This window comes from Dendropsophus ebraccatus, chromosome 8, assembly GCF_027789765.1.
Source record: "Dendropsophus ebraccatus isolate aDenEbr1 chromosome 8, aDenEbr1.pat, whole genome shotgun sequence".
Classification (NCBI taxonomy): domain Eukaryota; kingdom Metazoa; phylum Chordata; class Amphibia; order Anura; family Hylidae; genus Dendropsophus; species Dendropsophus ebraccatus.
Window position 1 is genome coordinate 56,550,458 of NC_091461.1, and position 9,535 is coordinate 56,559,992.

Below are 9,535 nucleotides of genomic sequence, written 5' to 3' on the forward strand. Positions count from 1 at the left end.
GAGTTCCCCCTAGTGGTGGTTGCTTGTAGCTAGCTTTATACTCTACAGGGCATTTAGAGCAGGCATGTCAAACTCTGTGGCAGGGCCGGCTCCAGGATTTTGTGGGCCCTTGGTCGAGAGAGCCTCAGTGGGCCCCTTTGTATAGCAAATTATGTGGCATCATTGTTAGAGGGTCTCGGGTCTCTATCTCTCGATTCTCTGTATGAGTGTGAATATATCTCCTCATTCTGTGTAGGTATACAGCAGTGTATTATATACTTATTATCCTCCTGTATGAGTATGTATATATATGCCCAAGAGATAGATATATCAAGTATATAATACACTGCTGTATACCTACACAGAATGGGGAGATATATGCACACTCATACAGGGGGGATAATAAGTATATAATACACTGCTGTATACATACACAGAGGAGAGATATATACACACTCATACAGGAGGATAATAAGTATATAATACACTGCTGTATACCTACACAGAATGGGGAGATATATACACACTCATACAGGAGGATAATAAGTATATAATACACTGCTGTATACCTACACAGAATGGGGAGATATATACACACTCATACAGAAGGAGGATAATAAGTATATAATACACTGCTGATCCCCTACACAGAATGGAGAGATGCTCTGAAGGGTCCCAGCATACAGGTCAAATAAAGTTTGACAAAATACCGGGAAATAAAAAACGTAATTCAGTAACTCACAGGTGACGTCTTCTTTGATCTGAGGGGATTGCTCTCCGTTTTCTCTCCATCTGGCCAAGACCACCATGATGATTTCTTGCAGATGCAATTCTTCCCTTCAGAACCTGTCATGCCAAGTGCCCACCCTATCCCTAGATATGGCCCCCATACTTAAATGAGATGTGCGGGAAGCTGTATCTCGGTGGCAGGATTGACTGCCCCTAGCATAGGGGTGGGGGATGGGTTTTAATCATGTCATAGCAATTTATCATGTCTTTATCATAGTGCACAGCGATAGAAGACGCATGCTGCTTTGACAGTGCCAGATATGCCGCATTCACAGGTTGGTCCGTGACTTTGTGCATTTTTGGCCCACTGTGTATTTCCGTTTCACACCCCTGATCTAGAGCCATATATGAGACATGTATCAATTTGATTATGCCAGTTATCTTTACAAATACAGTAAAACCTTGGTTTCCGAACACCTCGGAGTTCGAACAATTCGGTTTTCGAACTAAATTTCCCCCTGAAGTTTTGCTCGGTATCCGAACATTGCTCGGTATCCGAACAAAACCAGGGGGATAACTGTCAGCTGAACTGACAGTTCTGACGGGGACTGAACTGACGGGGACACCGTGTAAAGAAGTGGGGAATCCCATCAATATGATGGGATTCCCCACTTCTTTACAGGGTGTCCCCCGCAGCTGATTGGAGCAGGAGCACGGCGGCAAGTTTAAATAGCCGCCCGCTCCCGCCTCTCACTGTTGCGGGGGATGTGGAGTGTTTTTGCACTCTGTGGGCCGGGTGCTCTGCAATTTACATTGTTCCCTATGGGAACTTACAGCTCGGTTTTCGAACTGCTCGGTTATGGAACAGCCTTCCAGAACCAATTATGTTCGAAAACCGAGGTACCACTGTATATGGAAAAAATATTGGTCAGAAGCCAGATTTACTAGCTTCATAGTTAATAACTCTTATATGGTGTCTGTAGCGGATTCCAAAGGCCCTGTGCTGTTTACAAAATTTGGGCCCCCGTATCTTTCAAACTCACAGTAGGGAAGACTAGCAATATAGAAAGAATATGTCCACTTTGGACAGCCATGGGCCCCGAACTGCTGCCCACAAGCATATTATAATCCACCACTGCATGGTGTACACACGAGATGGATAAATAGATTTTTAATACTAATGCTTTAATTTTTAGGTATTGTATTGCCCCCCCATACAAATGACCATTATACACTTATTACAGGAAATGCTTATAAAGTGCTTTTTTCCCTGCACTTACTACTGCATCAAGGCTTCACTTCCTGGATAACATGTGATGTCACTTCCTGGATAAAATGGTGATGTCACAACCTGACTCCCAGAGCTGTGTGGGCTGTGGCTGCTGGAGAGGATGATCGCAGAGAGATGCTTAGTGTCCCTCTAGTGCCCTGTGTCCCTCTGGACTTCTCCTTTAAGTGACCACACTGTGGAGCCACAATGGTGACCACAGACCTAAAAAACAGATACACACAATATATCACTGATGCATCCTGGGTGTTTAACATGATCAATTTATCCTTTATAAAATAGGTTGTTAACCAGCTTTCTCAGGCTGCCATATCTGCTTTTAAAAAAATTTAACTTTTAAACTTGTTTCTGTTATGATCCTTATAACGCCTTTATTTTTTGGTTTATGGGGCTGTGTGGTGTGTTTACGCCATGATCTGTACTTTTTAGAGGTATCTTGCTTGCGTCTATGCGACTTTTTGACCACATTTTATACATTTTTTCTGATGTAATGTAATTTCTGATGTAAGCAATTTAGATTTTTGGCCCTTTTTGTGCTTATGCCATTTACCGTGCAAGATCAGGAAAGTACGGCGATAGAAAATGTTGTTGTTTTTTTATATTATTTTTATTTGTAAAATAGCAAAAGGGGGGTGATTTTTATTTATAAATTATTTTCACAGTAATTTTAGTCCCCCCAGGGGACTCCTATGAGCAATGCACTGGTTTAATAGGGATCAATGCAGTACATATTTACTGCTTATGTATTTCGGCGCAGTATGTGTGAACGCAGCCTAAAGTAAAATGAATGAAACCAAAGAACACATTGTAATCAAGTGTTAAATGGTTACAATTTTATTTGAATGGACACTGTCGTTTTAAAAAACTTCAGACATGTCAAAAATTTTGTTAAGTCCATTGCTTCTCAGCCTTTTGGCTAAGATTAAGTGTAGTATCTGTTCTTATCAGTTTAATATCTGATACGTCCCCTATCTGGGGACCATATATTAAAGAGGATGTACTACCAGGTACATGCTCTTGAATTTAACACACCGATAGATCTGCGCCGTCATGGGGAAGCCAATGCCGCGGTCTGTTTTTCGAACCGCGGCCCGGTTCCCGTGTATGGCACCGTTCTATCCAGCGGTACCGTGCTGAAGTACTGAAGGTCGGCCGTCCCGCCCCCAGTGGGAGGGAATTAACTCCTCTCTATGACGCGGTTCCATTAGAATCAATGGAGCCGCACCATAGAGGGGAGGGAATTCCCTCCCACTGGGGGCGGGCCCGCCGACCTCCAGTGCTTCAGCACGGCCCGATACCACTGGATAGTGTGTTAAATTCAAGAGGATGTACCTGGTGGTCCATCCATTTTAAATGGATTTCTAGAACAGGGAAATGGAAAAAGAGCTTGCTCTGTCCTCTTCAGGCATTGACCTGGTATTGCAGTGCTTCCAGGTTCAGTGAAAAAAATAAAATAAAAGTTTGTTCAGACCCATACCGATCAGGAAATAGCGTGGGGAGAAGACCACAGTGGTGCAGTCCACTCTCCACTGTGAGTTAGAAAAAAAAAAAAGAGTTGGACTTATAATGGGCTCTTATAAAGTGCATCTCTTTTTCCTAACTCGGAGCGGGAAGAAGACATGCTGCTGCTGTGGTCTACTCCCCGATTCCTCCCGATCGGTACAGGTGTGAACACTCAGACCTGGACCGATCAAAATTTTTTACATGTCACTTTAAAACCATGACACTGAAAACAGCAGACCCCGAACTCACGAAGAGTGACCCTCCAGCACTCAGCTAAGGAACCCCCCCAGTGGAGGAAACCTAAAAGAGGTACTCCGGCGGGGGGGCTTTTTTTCAGATCTATCCGGGGAGGAGGTGGCTGAGGGCAACAACGTCCGCTCACCTACCCAGTTCCAGCGGCTGGTCCCATATCGCGACGCTCCGGTCCCCGCTGCCCGGCCGCTTCTTGGTCTCTGACACGGGCTCGAGACGTGTTGTTCGCTCAACCAGTCAGTGACGGGATCCCAACTTCGTCACTGACAGGCTGAGCGGACTTAGCGTCACGTCTCAAGCCCGCGCCAGAGACCAGGAAGTGGCCGGGAACCGGAGCGCCGTGATACGGAATCCACAGCTGGAACCGGGGAGGTGAGTGGACTTCGTTGCCCTCAGCCACCTCCTCTCCGGATAAAATCGGAAAAAAGCCCCCCCGCCGGAGTACCCCTTTAAGGGAGTCATAGCTAGAGAGTTGCCCCTCCCTGGGGCTTAGAGGGTAATAATAATATAACACAGTTTAACCACTTAAGGACAGAGCCTGAAATGGCCTTAATGACAGAGACAAATTTTATGAATATGACCAGTGTCACTTTATTCATTAATAACTTCGGGATGCTTTTACCTATCCGGCTGATTCTGAGATTGTTTTCTCGTGACATATTGTACTTTACATTTCTGGTAAATTGGAGTCGATAATCATAACAAATCTTTATGAAAAAAACCCAAATAATGTGAAAAAATGTGAAAAACTGCATTTTTCCAACTTTGAAACTTCTTTGCGTATACAGAAAGTGGTTATACCACATAAATTATATATTAAATAGCATTAGCAACATGTCTACTTTATGTTGGCGGCATTTATTAAACGATCTTTAATTTTTTTTAGACAATAGGAAGCTTAAAACATTAGCAGCAAATTTCCAAATTTTCAGTAAAATTTCAAAATCAGATATTTTTAGGGACCTGTTCAGGTTTAAAGTGTATTTGAGGGGCCTGTATGTTAGAAAGGCCCACAAAGCACCCCATTTCAGAAACTGCACCCCCCACACTCTGCAAAAGCATATCCAGAAAGTGTTTTAACCCTTTAGGGGAGTCACAGAAATAAAAGCTAAGTGTGTAAGAAATTTGAAAATTTTAATTTTCTGTGCAGAGATTTTATTGTAATCCAATATTTTTCATAATTATAAACCTATTACCAGAGAAATGCACCCCAATAATTATTGCCCCGTTTCTGCAGTTTATAGAAATACCCCATATGTGGCCCTATTGCGCTATTTGACGCAACCACAAGCCTCAGATACAAAGGAGCGCCTAGTGAATTTCAACGCCTCCGTTATATTTGGTCATTTCTGACTGTACCACTTCAGGTTGGCAGAGGCTCTGGGGTGCCAAAACCTAAAAAACACTCCTAAAGGGACACCATTTAGAAAACTACACCCCTCAAGGAATGTAACAAGGGGTGCGGTGAGCATTTGGACCCCACAGGTGCTTCACAGATTTTCCGAACAATATGGCGTGAAAAAGAAAAATTTATTTTTTACACTAAAACGTTGTTCTAGCCTTCAATTTTTCATTTTCTTAAAGGGATAAGAGGAAAAAAAAGACACAAAATGTGTAGCGCAGTTTCTCCCGAGTACAGAAATACCCCACATGTGGCGATAAAGTGCCAAGCGGGCGCAGGACGAGCCTCCAAAGGGAAGGAGCGCCAATTGGCTTTTGGAAGCTGAATTTCACTGGAAAGGATTTCAAGGGCCATGTCGCATTTACAGAGCCCTCGTGCTGCCAAGACACTGGAAACCCCCCACAAGTGACCCCATTCTGGAAACTACACCCCTCAAGGAATCTAACAAGGGGCACAGTGAGCATATGGACCCCACTGGTGACGGGCACAAATGTGGAACAATGTGACGTAAAAGTAAAAAATTTCATTTTTTCACTTTCATGGCACAAATGTGCCCGTCATCAAGGGGTCCATATCCTCACTGCACCCCTTGTTAGATTCCTTGAGGGGTGCAGTTTCCATAATGGGGTCACTTGTGGGGGGTTTCCAGTGTTTTGGCAGCACGAGGGCTCTGTAAATGCGACATGGCGTTCATCATCCATTCTAGCCAAATCCAACCTCCAAAATCCAAATGGCGCTCCTTCCCTTCGGAGGCTTGCCCTGCGCCCACATGGCGCTTTATGTCCACATGTGGGGTATTTACGGACTCGGGGGAAATTGCTCTACACATATTGTGTGTTTTTTTTCTCTTTTAACCCCTTGTGAAAATGATAAATTCAAGGCTAAACCAACATTATAGTGTAAAAAATTTAATATTTCATTTTCACGCCACATTGTTCCACATTTGTGCCCGTCACCAGTGGGGTCCATATGCTCACTACACCCCTTGTTACATTCCTTGAGGGGTGTAGTTTCCATAATGGGGTCACTTGTGGGGGGTTTCAACTGTCTTGGCAACACAGAGGCCTTTTGAATGCAACATGGCCCCTTAAAATCCACTCCATCCAAATCCAGCCTTCAAAAACGAAATGGCGCTCCTTCCCTTCGGAGGCTTACCCTGCACCCGCATGGCGCTTTATGTCCACATGTGGGGTATTTACGTACTCAGGGGAAATTGCTCTACACATTTAGTGTTTTTTTTTTATCTTTTAGCCCCTTGTGAAAATGAAAAAATCATGACAAGTTTAATGATTTAGAGTAAAAATTTTACAAAAATTACACTAAATGTTGGTCTAGCCTTGATTTTTTCCATTTACACAAGGGGTTAAAAAAGAAAATTAACACAAAACGTGTAGGGTAGTTTCCCCTGATTACGAAAATACCCCATATGTGGGCATAATGTGCCATATGGGCACAGGGCAAGCCACCAAAGGGACAGAGCGCCATTTAGAGGCTGGAATGGAGGATGGAGGCCATGTCGCAATTACAAAGCTCCTGTGCTGCCAGGTCAGTAGAAACCCCCGACAAGTGACCCCATTCTGGAAACTACACCCCATAAGGAATCTAACAAGGGGTGCAGTGAGGATATGGACCCCACTGGTGACAGGCACTTACGTAGAACATGTGCCGAGAAAATAAAAAATACAATTTTTTTCATTTTCACGTCCCAAATGTGGCCGTCACCAGGGGGCCATATCCCCGCTGCCCCCCTTGTTAGATTCCTTATGGGGTGTAGTTTCCAGAATGGGGTCACTTGTGGGGGGTTTCTACTGTCCTGGCCGCACAGAGGCTTTGTAATTGCATCATGGCATCCTCTAATGGGAATGGCGGCCATACCTACTTAGCTGGGGAAAAGGGACCATTCTAATTTATTTGGGGGTATTAGGCCAATTATTAGTTTATAAGGTTGGAAATTACAGGTGTCCATCAAATTCAACCTGTGTTGATCCAGAGGAAGGCAAAAAACCCTTGTGAGGCAGACGACAGTAGCCTCATCACAGGGGAAAAATTCCTTCCCGACTCCATAATGGCGATCAGAATAATCCCTGGATCAACGTGACCCCTGAAATAGGAATAAGGGACAGAATTTAGATAATGTAGAACCCCAGTGACGTGTGGTGCACCTTGGAGCGATCCAGTATGCAGAGGCCGGGGTGATCAGGACAGGTGTCACACTGGAAAATGGTGTCCTTCCTGATCCCCCTGTTACCCCACACTCTGCACTTCTTCTGGGGTCTCCTGTTCTCCAGTGTGGGGGACGTCACCTGGAAAATGTTGTCCTGGTGCGATACGGGGTCCTTCATATCCAGAAGCGCTGGGTCCGCTCCATGGCTGCTAAATATTAGGGCTCTATTACTACTTCTGATATGTTCGGATCGTGCCGCAATCTACAGTAGCTCAGGCAGCGAGGGACTGGAAGAGGGGGTGCTGGTATAAAAGTTATCCCCGTACAGGTGGTGACCTTTATCCAGCAGTGGGAAGATCAGTTCCCGGACGATCTTTCCACTTGTTCCGAGGATGGGGGGGGGAGGGGGCATCTGGGGGCATTCGGGGGCTGGATTTGGGTGTCCCTTTCTACATACACTCTTAAGGGTACGTGCACACTGCGGAATCGCGACAGATAACCCTTCGTGCATTCCACAGTTGGCACCTGCTGGCGGAGTGATGCAGGCGCACGTCTCCGTCCGTGTCATAGACTCCATTCTATGCACGGGCGGATTCCGCTCTCCGTCCAACGTGTTCATTCTTTGGACGGACGACGGATTCCGCCCGTGCATAGAATGGAGTCTATGACACGGGTGGAGACATGCGCCCGCATTAGTCCGCCGGCGGGTGCAAGCTGCGGAATGCACAAAGGGTTATCCTTCGCCATTCTGCAGTGTGCACGTACCCTAAATCTGTAAGTGTACCCTGAGGTACTCTCACAGAGTTTGGAGAATTTCACGCCATACCGTGATCTCTTATTGGGACGGTACTGGCGGAAAAGACGTGTCTGGGGGGCAGCGTACGCTACGCTACCCCCAGACACGTCACCAGATGATGAGGATGATGAGGATGAATGGAGGAAAGAAGGATCCCCCCATTCATCCTCACTGGCTGTTTCGGTGTCGGAGGCAATAATAACGTATCCCTCTGACGCCGAAAACACCCTGGGGGCCATCTTTATACGGGGATTGGTATATGGGGTATGTAGTGGTGTAGTGTCAAACTTTATTCAATGTAGTGTGGTGTAATGTAGTGTTTTTTACGTGTTTTTTTTACAGTAAGTATAAAAAAAAAAACCTACGCCAACAAAGGAGTTGCTGATAAATGCCGCACTTATCAGCAGACCGTGGCAGTAGAATATAGAAAAAAAACACCCTACGCCAAAAAGGAGGAGTTGCTGATTAGCAGCGCATTTTTGTGCGATGCTGATCAACACTCAGCGGCGATAGGGTGCGGAAAATAGAAGAAAAAAAAAAACTTTTTCTATATTCTGAATATCCCTGTAGCTGCTGATAAGTGTATTACACATATCAGCCGCTAGGGGGCAGCAGAGCGCAAAATCCGGAAAATGACGAGGCTGGAGCCGAAAATAGCCGAAAGAAGACGACGGGGAACGGCGGAAAGACCCGAAGACCGAACGGAATGACGGAGGACGCCGCGAACCCGGAAGACGCCGATCAGGAGCCCGGGACAGGTGAGTAATGTACAAATACCTGCTCTGGACCCCTCCGCTACCTAGCTGAGGGGTCCAGGGCAGGTATTTATTATTTTGCTGGACTCTGATCGCCGTGCCACCGGCCCGATCGCCGTGAACGGCCGGCCGGCCGTTCACGGCGATCGGGCCGGTGGCACGGTGACCACCATTACTTTTTACAGTAATGGCGGTCGGTGCCGTCCTCGGACAGCACCGACCGCCATTTTTTTCCGGGTCATCGGGTCACCGATGACCCGGAAAGGTTCCGATCGCCGCTATTGGCTGATCTGAATTGATCAGCCTATAGCGGCGATCGTAAGCACGGGGGGTGTTAACCACCCCCCGTGCCGAGAAGCTATGATGGCCTGCTATAAATCATCCTCCCCGACCGCTGTGTGTGAACACGCAGCGATCGGGGAAACATCGGGCGTAAATTTACGCCCTGATGCGCTAAGTACCAGGGCGCGAGGGCGTAAGTTTACGCCCGATGTCGTTAAGGGGTTAAAAATGTGTAAATTTTCTCTGATTTACAGACATCAAACAACAACAAAATAGACTATAGATCTACCACACCAGATGTGAGAGAGATCTGGCTGCTGTCACCTTATTCATGGTTAGGTGGAAGTACCTGTTCCATCTTACAGATCCAGGTCGACCTCTCAAG

General features: G+C 46.0%; 2 pseudogenes; both read left to right on the forward strand.

The window, feature by feature from the left end:
* The first annotated feature begins 2,892 nt into the window (after nt 1–2,892).
* On the forward strand, nt 2,893–3,002 carry LOC138800234 (U2 spliceosomal RNA; annotated as a pseudogene).
* Nucleotides 3,003–3,324: 322 nt separating this feature from the next.
* LOC138800255 (U2 spliceosomal RNA) lies at nt 3,325–3,446 on the forward strand (annotated as a pseudogene).
* The last annotated feature ends 6,089 nt before the right edge of the window (nt 3,447–9,535 follow it).